This window comes from Carettochelys insculpta, chromosome 14 (assembly GCF_033958435.1).
Source record: "Carettochelys insculpta isolate YL-2023 chromosome 14, ASM3395843v1, whole genome shotgun sequence".
Lineage (NCBI taxonomy): Eukaryota > Metazoa > Chordata > Testudines > Carettochelyidae > Carettochelys > Carettochelys insculpta.
The window spans coordinates 35,407,902-35,421,713 of NC_134150.1; positions in this window are offsets into that span (position 1 = coordinate 35,407,902).

Genomic DNA, 13,812 nt, shown 5'->3' on the forward strand with positions numbered 1-13,812 from the left:
GGGCGAGGGGGTGGGAAGGAAGGAGAAAGAGGGGTGGCAGAAAGAACTGAACCCAAACTCTCCTTTGGCTTCGAACATGTGGTTTGGGGATTTTGTTCCCAGCGGCTTCGGAATTTGGGACGAGGGAGTGCTGGGTTCCAAGGGGCCCCGACATTGGGCATGGGGACAGAAGCTCATGTGGTTGGTCCATCTGCTGTAGTGGCTCCCTAGCAGGAGACCGCAGGGAGAAGTTACTGAGATTCCCTCGCTCAGCTCACGCCTGGGGATATGAGCAGAGGAATCTGCCTAGAGGGTGGGAAAGACTAGAGGATGAAAATGAAATTACAGCTGGATTCATCAGAGCACCTGTGGTACCTACAGCCAGCAGCATGTTGCTACTGGTGGTGCCTCAGTGCAGATAACAACATTTATTCCACACAGGGATGGAAAACATTAGAACAATGGTGTCCAACAGAAATTTCAGGATTGCTACAGTGACACCCCACAAAGAGCCAGGCACACTCTCCCATCAACTGCCAGCGACTCACCAGAGCCGCTGGGCCATGCGAGACGTGCCGCGGCTGAAGACACTCCAGGCCCCGTGATTTGGGTGCCATGGTTGGTGCTGTGGCTGGGGTGGTCCTAGCCACTCTGGGACATGGCTGGAGCCACCACTGCCATATGCCCGTCTCACCAGCTGGTGTGGTACGTGTGAGGAGTGGGCGGGAGGAGCTCCATTTTGCTACATCTCCGTGTCCTGTTTGGCATGTGGTGAATGGGAGCCGTATCGAACACTGCTGCATCAGAGGGAACATTGGTCATGAGTGACTCCATTTTAATGGGGGTGGCCCAGGCTGTCTTTAGACTTGCTGGGGCTCAGGCTGAAGCCGAAGCCAAAGCCAAAGCTCTATCTCCACTGCCCAGCGCTGAAGGCTTCAAGCTTTGGTGCCTCCCAGGACGGTGGGGTGTAGGTTTTGACTTTGGGCCCCATAACTGGGCTTCAGCCCCTCTTCCTGGGGCCATGTAATAATTTTGCTTGTCAGATAGGGGGTCACGATGCAATGAACTTTGAGCAATCCTGATCTAGTCATACTGTCGGAACACAGGATGCCTCTACAGAGTACCCTCTTTGGCCTCTCTTGCCAGGGCAGGTGGGGTTAGAATGGACAGAGTGAGAAGTGGGCAAGGGAGCTGAATGGTTACTGGAAATGAGTGAGATAGGTAGCTCTCAACCTCCGAGATCGGTAGTTCAGTTTGATAGAGTTAAGCACCCCAATTGTTCAGCTATGTGTACAAAGCTGATCCACAGGTGTGCACCCAAGAGAGGGTTCTGGAGATCTCCTAAAAAGATCCCGTGCTGGGAGGCCTGATTCTTTCTGGCCTGGGCCAGGCTAGGAATATCTTCATTTTGCAGGCATAATTGATCCTACTGCTTCTGCCCAGAGTCAAGAAGTGCTTGACAATTTAATACCAATTTCTTGGTGTTTTTCGTAAAGCCACAACTGCTAGAATCGACAAAGTCCCTGAGAGTCTGAACGCTCCAAAAAAGTATATTTCCAGCCCTCTGGATTGCAACTTGGAAAAGGGAAGCAAAGAAACCAGGAGATAGAGACAATGAACTCCACGTTTTTTAAGCTGAACTTCTGGTGTTTGAGGGGCTGATATGATTTTTGAATGCCTGGGGCTGGCATCACTGTGAAAGAACCATGGTCCAATCCCTAGTGATGCTACGAAAGGGATTATTGCCAGTTGGAAAAGTCATGCCTCAGGACTGATGTTGCATTCTTTCTTACCCCTTCCTCTTTTCCCCTTGGAGCATCAGCTGTTACAAATTCCATCTCTGCTGAAGGAGTTTTAATTATATGAAGAATTGCCAAGAGTGAAAGGGTTTGAATGTTTTATTTATCTTCCCCTCAGCGCAAAGGCACTGGTCGACTCAGATCTTGATTTGAGATTCTGTGTGCATAAGAGGTTTTAACTTTAGGTATCTACTCCATTGGAAATGGAGAAGAGAAGAGGCTTGGTGTCTGGGTGCCCACAGTATCTCTGCAGTATGTCACTCATTATTTTGCACGGGATTAAAAAGGAAACTCAGTGTTGCTGTCTTTGTGACTAGCAGTAATCCCTTCCAGGACAAGGCTGAAGTGGCTCTTGAGGAATGGCTGAAGATGTTGTTAGATAAGATACTTGGGTCTGGACTGTCTCCCACATGCAAAGTTCTGTTCTTTTTAGCAATGGGATGTTTCAGAAGATAAGCCTGGACTGAGAGTGTCTTTGTGTTTCGTGAGTCAAATATAGTGGCTGTCTTGGGGGTGGAATTAATATCCTTGAGAAGATCTTACATTCCACACAGTGGTTTTAACAAAGGGAAGCACAAGGTGAATGGAAAAGGTTTGGATATTTTTTAAAATAGTGGTTACAATAATACAGAAAACAATTGGTGTAGGTCTGACCTTTGCATGAGTGACTGTGGCAGGGAATGCAAGGTGTATGCCTACCTAATACTGTGTGTCCTGCAGAAGGGCCAGAGACAATGATAATCCCTGTGCTCCAGGGTGCACAGGGATTACAAACTCTGTGCACCCTCCACCCTCCGACATGTGCAAATTATCCTTGGAGATGAATGAACTGTGGCCCCCTGAAGATCGCCAGCGACAGGGGAGAGCATACCACACTGCCCACAAGCATAGAGCTGGTCACATGCACCACTAGTGTTGCATAGACAAGGGTACCCCTATGTTAGTGATGTACAATCTTTCTTGAGATCCTGTCATGGCAGATTAGCTGCATGCTGCCCTGAGCACAAACCAGTGGCTAAATGCCACAATCTGGCCCTCTGTTTCTTATCTTCCTTGCTTCCATTTGTTCCAGTAAATTCTCCTCTTCAACCCAGCGCACCTCTGCTGGCTCACAGGGATAATGAGTGAGAGCAAGACATTAAAGATAGAAATGGACCAATTTCTACTCCTGTATAGGCTGACCACACTGTTTTTGTCAGAGAGGAAGTAATGGAAGAATCAACGGGCTACTGAGCAGTGGCTCTGGGCTCTGTTCTGCTGAGCTGCAATGCACTTCTTCACTGGAAAGCACCATCGGGTGCTAGGTTTATCGGTACTGGCAATCTGCCACACTTCTGTTCCTGCAAAACGGTTTTGCTTTGTTGGTTTAAAGAAGAAAAATTGACACTGTCCTTTACAAGCTCTTTTCTGCTTCAGACTTATTGGTATAGGAGAAAAATCTCGGGTTTGGTTCTCCCATGTAATTACTTATGAGCTCCATTTGGAACTTCTGCAGCTTTGTCCAGGGAGCATGGGAGAAAGGAAGGGCATCACATTAGCTCTTCAAAATAAGTGTAAACCTCTCCCTTTTGATGTCCTCTGCTGTTTTCAGACAGGTTTAGGGCTGTATGAGTCTAGCTTGAATAGTCAGCTCTCCTCAGTCTCCTCCTATTCTTCTCAGGCCTAGATTTTTGCTTAAAATTTCCCCCTGCTATGCCGTGTGTGAACATGAGAGAGAGAAGGTGGGTGAGGTATTATCTTTTATTGGTTCTTCTCACGGGTGGTGAGCAGACAAGCTTTTGAGCTTCCACTGATCTCTTCTTCAGTTCTGGGAATTGTACTTGGAGTGTGGCACTTCAGTGCAAGATGGAACAGATTGTTTAGTCTCAGTAAAGGATAATACAAGGTGAAGGGGCTCGTTAACTCCACTCCAGTTACAGGACAGAAAGGCAGGAGAAGGGCAGGTAGGGGTGATAGGTAGTGGGTTATAGATTATTGTTAACAGCTCATAACTCAGCATCTCTGGTCAGTCCCTAATTTTTAGTTTGTAGCTAAGTTATGAATTTAAGGCCCCAGTTTTATTTGAAAGCACTGTGAAGGTTTCCTTTGAGGATTAGGAGTGAGAGATCAGATAAAAAGCGATTGCTTTGTGAAAAGTGATCCCCCACAGGGGATAGGGTGGTTCTTTTTATCAATTATCATTTTCCTGTTTGAGTTCATTCAAGAGCGTAGTGATTGTCTGGCTTCATCCACATCGTTATTAGTGGGACACTCAGTGCACTGTGTCAGGTGCACCACTGTTGTAATGTAGGCCCCATGGATCTTGGAAAAGTGTGTTTTGTGGTGGTCATTGCAGCAGCGGAAATATATCTGTGGGGTTTGCATCTGTTGTTCTGGCACTGCTCTGAGTTGGTGGGTTCTGGTCTATTGGGGGCTAGCTTTTGTTGATCAGCTGAGACAGGTTGGAGGATTGTTTGAAGGCCAGGGTGGGAAGTTTCAGGTAAGATTTCTTTCAGGATGGGCTATCCATATGAAGGACAGCCATTCCCAAACATTTGTGCAAGCAAAAAACTGAATTTCATGTAGGTTTGTAAATTATCAGAGGGCAAGAAGATGGTAGAATTAAACAGCCGTTTTGTATTTTGGGATTCAAACATATGGCCCGGCCAATCATTAAAAAGCACTACATCCATTCTCACCCTTGTTTACTTTTCCACTACTGCATTTGAACAGTTTATTTGATATCAGTATTTACTGCTAAATACTATGATTAGGCTACAAAGATTATTGAAGATTAAAATGTAAACCTGCAAGACCAACTACTTCAGCAATTTAAAAGAAAACCACTTTCAAAGGGAATCTGGATTCAGTCCTGGGCAGAAGATGTGGTGAGATGGAGCTGTAATTATCCAAAGTTTGAAAAATATGGGCATGTTTGCACCTGGCTCCTTTTAGCTGCACCAGTACAACATAGTTGATGTCCAGATATAGTCTACCAGAGCATTTAGATATACAGGGTAGATTATTAGACCTTCTAAATAACAAGCTTGCTGTCTCCTGTTAAAGGAGACACCTATATTGTGTGGGTTTTTCTTTTCCAGAGAGGGATGTTTTTATCATTTTTTTCCCAGAAAGGGATGTTGGGATGTTCTCTGACTGCAGAGATGTTAAGGGGAAATTTCAGCTTGCATGATTTCTTAGAATATATGTTAACTATATATGTTAAATTACCTGTGCCATCTAGTATTTGGCTCTGACTCTCCTTGGGAGTATCTGGGAGTAACTAGACCCAAAGAAGAGCTCTGTGTAGCTCAAAAGCTTGTCTCTTTCACCAGCACCAGTTGGTCCAATCAAATATATTACATCAACCACTTTGTTTCTCTTCTCTGGGCTCATTATGGCAACAACAAAACTGCAAACCTCCAGAAAGAGTATCATTTACAGCTAAAAGGAAGTGCAGCTGAGGATAGGCAGAACCCTGGAGAAGCTCAATGTGTACAGGAATTAAAGCTATACATCAGCTTCTTCCTATGGATCCAAGAAGTTCTTTGGCAAGTAGAAGTCTTAATAGTAAGATAGTTTGTGTTTTAGACTCCAGTATCTGGATAGGTAAACCTTTTTGAGCAAGTAACAAGCAGTAGTGTAGGGTGATGCCATTCAATTTATGGGAGCTGAACCCCGATAAAGTACCTAATTCTTTATTAGCTCTCCCCACTTCACATGCATCATCTATGTCAGTGATATGAGATTGTTTTTTGTGTACTGTGTCTTTAATTTTCTAAGCTCACTTGCTCTGCAGAGAGAAAATGGCCCCGTTTTTCTCAGAATTGCTGTAGCCTGTGGGAGTGAAGACCTGAAAACTCTGTGCTACCTCTGGGAGACTCTTTGTTCTTCCCTGTTGTTTGACTTAACTAATATAAGCATTGTTTTACACTGAAACAGAATGTTGGGGGGTTTTGTGAATGGAGAACACTGGATTCTTCCCTTCTGACTGTCCCGTGTTTCCAAGACCTTTCCAAATAATGCTGGTTTTCGGGTCTGAGGCTCTCATCCTAATCAAGTTTTGTGTTCCACTTGCCTAAAGGAATTGCTTCCCTTACTGACAGATGGACTTCACACTTATCATTACCACACATGCACATGATCTGGCTAGCCCTCTGTGTGTGTTTGCACAGGAAAAACAGACAGCAGACTCCTCCTCCTGCCTATTCTCATCTAGATTAAATATTTTTCTGTCATACACTTTGCTTATTGTTAAGATTAAGATTTTGTCAAGAGTAAAAGTCATGGACAGGTCACAGGCAATAAACAATATTTCATGGAAGCGTCCGAACCATCCTTGGATTTAGGGAAGGGAGACCAACAGTTGGAGCCCCATTGGCTGTTTCACCAGCTGTTGTTCCTGTGCCAGGGGATGACATCTGGCTCTGGGGCTAACCAGACTCTGACTGTGGCTGCTCCTGAGATGGCAGCTGCAGCTTTAGCTGACCTACTCTCAGCTGCTGCTCCTGCAGCCCTGAGCTACTGCCCCAGCCTCAGGCTCCTGCTCCTGCAGCCAGTTGCACTGGGACTATTTTTAGGTGGGGGCGATGAGCTGAACTCCCTGCACACCTGTTGGTGCCTCCCTGCCAAGTCTCCTGGACTGGATGGACCAGATGCCATTTTTCTGCAATGGCATCCAGTCCTTTCAGCCTGGGAAAGGCGGCAACCTAGCCACATCTGGAGGTGACCGAGGAGCTCCGGACTGGCAGCAGGACCCTGAGTGGCAACAGAGCCTATAAGGCCAGTGGCCTGGACTCTGGGGACGGTGGGCTGCAGAGGGCAGCAAAAGGCAGGACAAACTCTTCCAGCAGCCGGGCCGACAGCCACTGTGACCCCAGGGCAAGGTGGGAGGGCCCAGCTCTGTGACCTGAAAGTAGTGGGGCCAAGGATGGAAGGGGCAGGAAGGAGAGGGAGCCCTTTCAGCTGTTTGGATTGCCCCCCTGGCTCCCTTGCCTCACAGCCATGCTGCTCTTCAAAGGGGCCTGTAGCTCTGGCTGATGCTGCTGAAGAAGTAGCAATGGGACTCTTTGAAATGCTGGGCCCAGCAACAACTGCCTTCCCCTGGCCATCAGCAGGCCAGTCTTCCAATCTCTTTTCATAAGATAGATCCTCCATCCCCCTAGTAGTGCTTCTGTGCACTTGTGTCTGTTTTAGTTCATCTCTCTTGAACATGGGTGAGTGAATTCTACACAGAATTCTAGATTTGGTCTTATCAGTGCCTTGTACAATGACATTAATACTCTGTTGTTACGAGAAATGCCTTGCTTGTCACATCCTAAGACAGCAGTTGACATCCATGCAGCCATATCACTTGGGCAGCTAATATTCAATCTTATTAATTTGTAAATGGATGACCTTGCACTCTATATTGTTGAATTCAGTCTCATTTTTGTTACTCTGGTCTTTAAAGTAATCCAGGTTTTCCTGTATAATTTCTGATCCTCTTTTGTGTTGATGAGGTCTCTCAACTTTGCATCATGAGCAAATGTCATTACAGCATGCTTACTTTTTGTACCAAGATCATCATAAAAATATTGGTCCCAAACCTGATCCTTGAGAAATTCCACTAGTAACCTTGCACTAGTCGGCTAGTTCATCTTTCAGTGCATACCCTTGCCTTTTCTTCCTTTAATTCCTTGCCACCTAACACTTAGGCCATTTCGGGCTAATAAATGGCCTGAAGTATGCTAATGAGGCGCAGATGCAAATTCCCTGTGCCTCATTAGCATAGGGTCACATAATTTGGAGTCTGGAAGATGCTCTTCCGGACTCCAAAATGGCATGTAGATGCATGGCCCTCAGGGGATCTTCCAAAAGGATTTCCGGAGGCCCCTTCTTCCCAAAAATTTTCGGGAAGAAGGTACCTCTGGAGGGGGGACTTCCTTCCAGAAGACCCCTCCCCCAGGGGCTGCGCTTCTATATGCTGTTTTGAAGTCCGGAAGAGCATCTTCCAGACTCCAAGTCATGTGACCCTATGCTAATAAGGTGTGGGGAATTTGCATCCACGCCTCATTAGCATATTTTGGGCCGTTTACTAGCATTTCACTTTTGCAGAAAGTGGCATGTGTAGAAACGGCCTTACTGTGTAAATCCCTATATTCTATAGTTTAACTCATCATAATTTCCCACGTGTACTATGTCAGATGTCCAAGTACACTCATCCCTCACTATGCAAGCACAATTGGTTCCCAAATTTCTGCTCGTAGGCGAAAACTCATAAGAGCGACACTAAATTCCCATTAAAATACATGTAATAGTCTCCAATTTGTTCTGAGTGCTTATAACTTGACATAAACCGGTTGAGTTTCAGTAGTTTTCTGCTATATTTAAATAGTTTGGCACCAGAAATAGGATGTAGTATATGTATGTAGAGCAGGGATTCCCAGCCTATGGGGTGAGACCCAAACATGGGTCCCATTAGATTTGTTAAAGGTTGCCAGCTGGGCAGTTCCCAGCTGCATGTGGCTGTTAAAGAAGACATCCGCAGCTTCTTAACACTGCTGCGTCAGGCAGATATCTATCAATAGTGATAGCTGCTGGAGATGGCAGCTATTTCTGTCACCAGAGATAGCAATTACCTTATACCTAGGGGCTGAAACCTTAACATTTGAGTTAAATGCTGGGAGCAGGACAGCTGGGGGAGCCACCCAGCCTAGCAGACCCGGTGAAGAGGCTGCGGGAGGAGGAGGAATGTCTAAGTCTGGGGCTGTTGAGGGATGTGGGGGGGGGGGTCTAAGACTGGGGAAAGTTTGGGGCTGCAGGGGGGGTTGTAAGTCTGGGGGCAGTTTGGGGCTGCAGGGGGGGTTGTAAGGCTGGGGGCAGTTTGGGACTGTTGGGGGGTGTAAGCCTGGGGGTGGTTTGGGGCTGCTGGTGGGAGTTAAGGCTGGGGGCAGTTTGGGACCTTGGGAAGGGGGTTAAAACCTGGCCAAGGGTGAGGTCTGCCAGGCAGGAGGGTGTGGGACACAGTATGGGTGTGGGATACAGTAAACCCTAGAGTTACCCAGGGGTTGTTCCTGCAACCACTGCAGAACTCGAATTTTCCTGCAAGGGGAGGAGAGCCAGGAACCACCAGGACTGGTCAGTTTCCTGGCTCCCAGAGTGGCAAGAGCTGGGAACCAGGGGCAGGCAGGGTCCAGTCTTCTCATGGCTTGCAGGGCTGGGAAACTGATCATCTCATAGTAGTAGCAGGCATCCTTCAGTCTGCATAGACTATGGATCACGCCCTTTAAAGTTTCAATTGAGGGCTTCATTTACAGCATCTATTGTGACTATGAAGACCCTCACGAGAGTGACAGTCCTTGCTGCATCTCTTGCAGATGTAGTGGGTGCCTGGCAAGTCCTTATTGTGCTTTTTGTGCGCTCGCTTCTCCTCTGCTAGCTGTCTGATCTTCATCTCGCCCATCTGAAGGCCCTTGTGTAGCCCTTGCCTCCATCTGCTGCGGTCATCTGCTAGTTCTTCCCAGTTGTCCAGCTCGATGTCTGCCTCTCTGAGGTCTCTCTTGCAGACATCTTTGTAGTGCAGCTGGGGGCGTCCGGGAGGTCTTTTGCCAGATGCTAGCTCACCATACAGGATGTCTTTTGGAATCCTTCCATCATTCATCCTGTGGACGTGGCCAAGCCAGCGGAGTCGACGCTGCCTGAGGAGGGTGTGCATGGTTGGGATTCCAGCTTGCTCGAGGACGGCGGTGTTGGTCACTGTCCTTCCATGATATTCCAAGGATGCGCCTGAGGCAGCACAAGTGGAAGACATTCAGCCTCTCATGGCTGGTCAGTTTCACATTCCCGCCATTGCAGTAGAGGGAACTAGGCTAAGAGCCTTCTCCCTCTCTTCCCCCCAGCTGAAGGGCTGTCAGACAGCTGCATGTCTGAGGGAAGCGAGGGAGAAGACTCCAGCTGCAGGGCTGTGGGTCTCCCTGCCCCTCACCTGGGACGCCGCAGCTGGTTCTGCTCCAGCCACAGGACTGCAGGTTTTCCCGCTCCTGGCCAGGGACCCTGCTCATATAAGCGAGGGAAGTTCACTCATATAGTGAAGAAATAGGTATATATGTTCCTTGTTTTAGCGAGTACTCATTAGTAAAGTATTTGTTAAATGAGGGATGAGTGTATATTAGATCTACGGCTCTTCTCTGGCTGTGGAATGCAAGAAGAGAGAGATGCCTATGTCCATGAGAGGAGCAAGATTTAAGACCAGTGTGCCCAGTAAGGTAGCTGCTTGTTCGGTTGCTCAGGAGAAATTCAGCAACTGCCAAGTTGATTAGCAGAGCACCCACAACAAGGTTTAGTGTCTACTGGTGGTGTACATTCACATGTGCTTTCGTGCACATAACATTTATTCTGCACATGGATAGAAAAAATAGATGTTAATGTTGCTTAGGCCACACCAATCTTTTTGGCATCTTCCATTATCTAGTCAGGTAGCTCCCTGACTTCAATGCTGGCTTTTGGGAATTCCATTCCAAGGCACCGATCTCCCTCAATTCATTGTAGAATCTGTGACACTTAGCTTGGGATCTGTGGATCACAGTGTTGTTCCAGGGCTTTCCTAAGCACTGACAGATACAACTACACTTCAAAAATAAAGATACAGCAGCAAGCCTTAGAGCCTGGGTCTACAGAACTGGACTCATGGGGCTTACGCTGTGGGGCATAGAGGTCAAACTACAGCTATTTTTAGTGCTGTAGCATGAGTCAGTCTGCAGACCCAGGCTCTGAGACTCACCGCGGTGGCTTGTTTGTTCTCACAATGGGGATGAACTCCAAAGTCTCCTTGTGGATATGGGCCTCTTTTTTACCCATCACTGTCTCCACACCCCTTTCACCCTATAAAGTTCCCTGTCCAATTTGGGAACATATTAAAAATACTTTTAAAAATGCACAGGCAATAGTTTTAGAAGAAAATTTTTGTTTATTATGTTATAAAGCTTTGCATGTTACTGTGCTAAATCAGATAGTCGAATCTGCCATATCAATGTAAGGAGCATTTCCATTCTAAGATTTTGCAGAAAGTTTAAATATTACATGGGGAAAAAAAGCCAGCTCCAAACCTATTGCAACACTGTGGCTGAGATTTTAACTGAACCCAGCAAAGCTTGGGAATTCAGTGTTATGCAGCTATGTTTTGCTCCCGTTCCACATACTTAATATTTTCTGTGACTATCAACCCTTTCTTCTTTAAGACAAAGTGTAGGGTGGGGTGTCCATATTTCCCTATGCTGAATATGGGGCACCTGGTAAAGGTACTCATATTCCAGTGCATTCAATGGCAATCAATCCCACCTACATTCAGATGAACATCAAGTTGACTGAGCCTTCCGGTTAAAAAGAAATACAGAACAGTGGGATTCTTTTTATTTACCTTCTTATCTTTAAGGTTTTAGGGCAGGGGTGGGGAACCAGCAACAGGGAGCAAACCAGCCCCATGCCACTGCTCTAGCACTCTGCCACTCTGAGACCCCTACCTGGCACATCTCTTGGGGAACAGAAGTGTCTGTCCAGCCCTGTATTTGCAGGCATGCCTCCTCCTCCCGCACACACACGGCTCCCATTGGCTGAGATTCCCAGCCACTGGGAGCAACAGTGGGTGAACCTGCAACCAAGCACAGGCATGGAGATTCCTGGTGCTGTTGTCCCCCCAGCCAAGCAGAGTCCATGAGCCAGATGCAGCCCAAGTTCTGTAGGCTCAGGGGCAATGTGTGGAGGGTGCACAGGGGGTCACATCCCCCCATGAGAGACTGGCACCTCCCACACTCACCATCAGCACTGTGCTACCTCCAGTGAGTGCAGAGACAGTCTGGTCCCTCCCCCAGAGTGGCAGAGTCCTGGAGCAGCACAAGGGGCAGTGGCACGTTACCTGGGGGACGGGAGAGGGTGCAAAAGCCCTCTATGAGCCCTGAGCCCCCAGAAGCATTTTTCTGGCCCTGGGGGTAAGACCTGAGCCTTGGCATCCTGCCCCCCACCTGTGTGGTTGGTGCTCGAGTGGAGTGAGGTGAGGGTCTCTTTTTGTTTGATTCTCAGTGGGGGACTGGGTCCTTGAGGGTTTTATTCTCCTCCTCATTTGGGGGCCAAGTCAGTGATGTGCTTTTGTTCGTTTGCATGTTTTTCTCTTCTCATTGTGTGTGGCTCCCCAGAAAGGCTCCTCGCCCCGCCTTAGGTTTCACATGGGAAGTGGTGACACACACACACACACGGCTGTTCCCCCCAGGGAATGATCACACACATGCTCCTGTGCACTTTTCTCACTTGGGGTATGTGTGTGACCAACTGACTCATCTCTTCCTGCCCAATGCCCACTGCCCTCCGTGCCTGGCTGGGCCCCCCAGAATGGACCTGCCTCTCCTGGTACCTGGTGCACTCTCTTCCTGAGGCAACACTTGGGGAGACAGTATGCAGGGTCACATGCCCCCTATATTTCTTCTAGGGTTCACACCAGAGTGTGGCCAGCAGCAGCCTTTTGGCCCTGCATGGGAGAGGAAGATGGGAGCTGTGTCCAGCTGCAGGGGAGCCAGAGGTTCTTGGGCTTGCCCAGGGAGCTGGCTCAGCCACAGGCAGTGGGGAGGAGGAAGGAGGAAGCTTGCCAACCAGGCTGCTCGTGATTCTCGATACAGCACAGGGAGTGCGTGTGGAGGACCCAGCATGGTCGGAAGGGAGGGCAGGTGAATGGGTAATACAGGGCAAGCAAAGAGGAAATGGGAAACACATAAAGGGCTGATGGTTGGCAGCAGAGGCGACCTGTAAGCATGCAGCTGATACGAGCTGGAAACGGGATGGGGTGGAGCCCTGGTGGCCAAGGGCTGGCAGGCAGCAGGGAAAGACAAACAGTGGGAGCGGCTCAGCTCTGCATGCAGCACCTCTGCTTCGCCACCAGTATTGCATACCCACTGGACTTTCCCACTTGCTGCTGGTGGACAGGTAGTTGGCCAGTGGGACTCCAACCAGCAGTACCGATGGGAGCGGGAAGAGACAGATGATATGGGACTCTGTTTTTAAGAAGAAGCTGGGATACCTGAAGGCAGAGCCATCCCGTTTATCGACTGGACCAGGGCAACTGCCCCTGGCCCTGCACTTTAGGGGGTCCCACACTGCCGGGGAACACAGAGTTCAGGGTGGTCTAAGGAGTTAACTGGAGGCCTTGCACTGGGAGCCATGAGCAACATGGTTACAGCCTACTCTGCTGGCTCCTGGTGTTGCTTAGGGGAGGAAATGGTAGTCAGAAAGGTGGAATAGGGGACATGGGGAAGGTGTAGAATGAGGTGGGACAGGAAAAAGCCAGGGTGGGGGGCTTGAGGGAAGATGCGTAGAGGTGGAAGGGCTTTGTACCCCTATAGGGACAGTCTGGCCAGTAAGAAGGCTTAAATATGGGCCTGTCCTTTAAAAACAGGACGTCTTGTCACCCTCTTAAGAATCGGTGCAGTATAGTGGAAGCGCTGTCACAAGAAAACCAAAGAGTGAAACTAAGAGTTCTGCAACATGTTGGTGATTTGTAGGTTTTAGCTTTCCTTCTGAGTCAATGGTGAACCACTGTTGTAGCACAGTGTTAGGTAAAGCCTTGCATGTGCTGCAATAAGCTGTTCCTCACTTCTGCAAGGTCTCTAGACGCTAATGCATTGTTGAGCTGCTAAAAATTCAGTGGCAGCTTCTTTTAAAATGAAAAATGAAGGGGTTTAATGAATAAGAACTGAAAATAATTCGTACATTTGACCCAGTCCCTGTGTTGTACAAAAATAAATTTATGTTGATAGCCCTACATTTTCAGTTTTCTATATCCTGCAGGTTTTTGTATTGACAATTCATAACAGAATCATAGATGTCAAGGGGAAAGCTGTAGGTTTTGGCATCTGAAAACAGATGGGAAGCAGTTAGAATCATTCTGTTAAAATTGTTATCAGTTAATTGTTAATAATGTTGATTTTGAAAACTTATCTTTAAATTTTGCTGTTAACACCTATGGCTCACACCTCTGAGAGCTATCGTTTCAAGCTAGTGGCCAACACTGGTAGGCAACAATGTAAAGGCT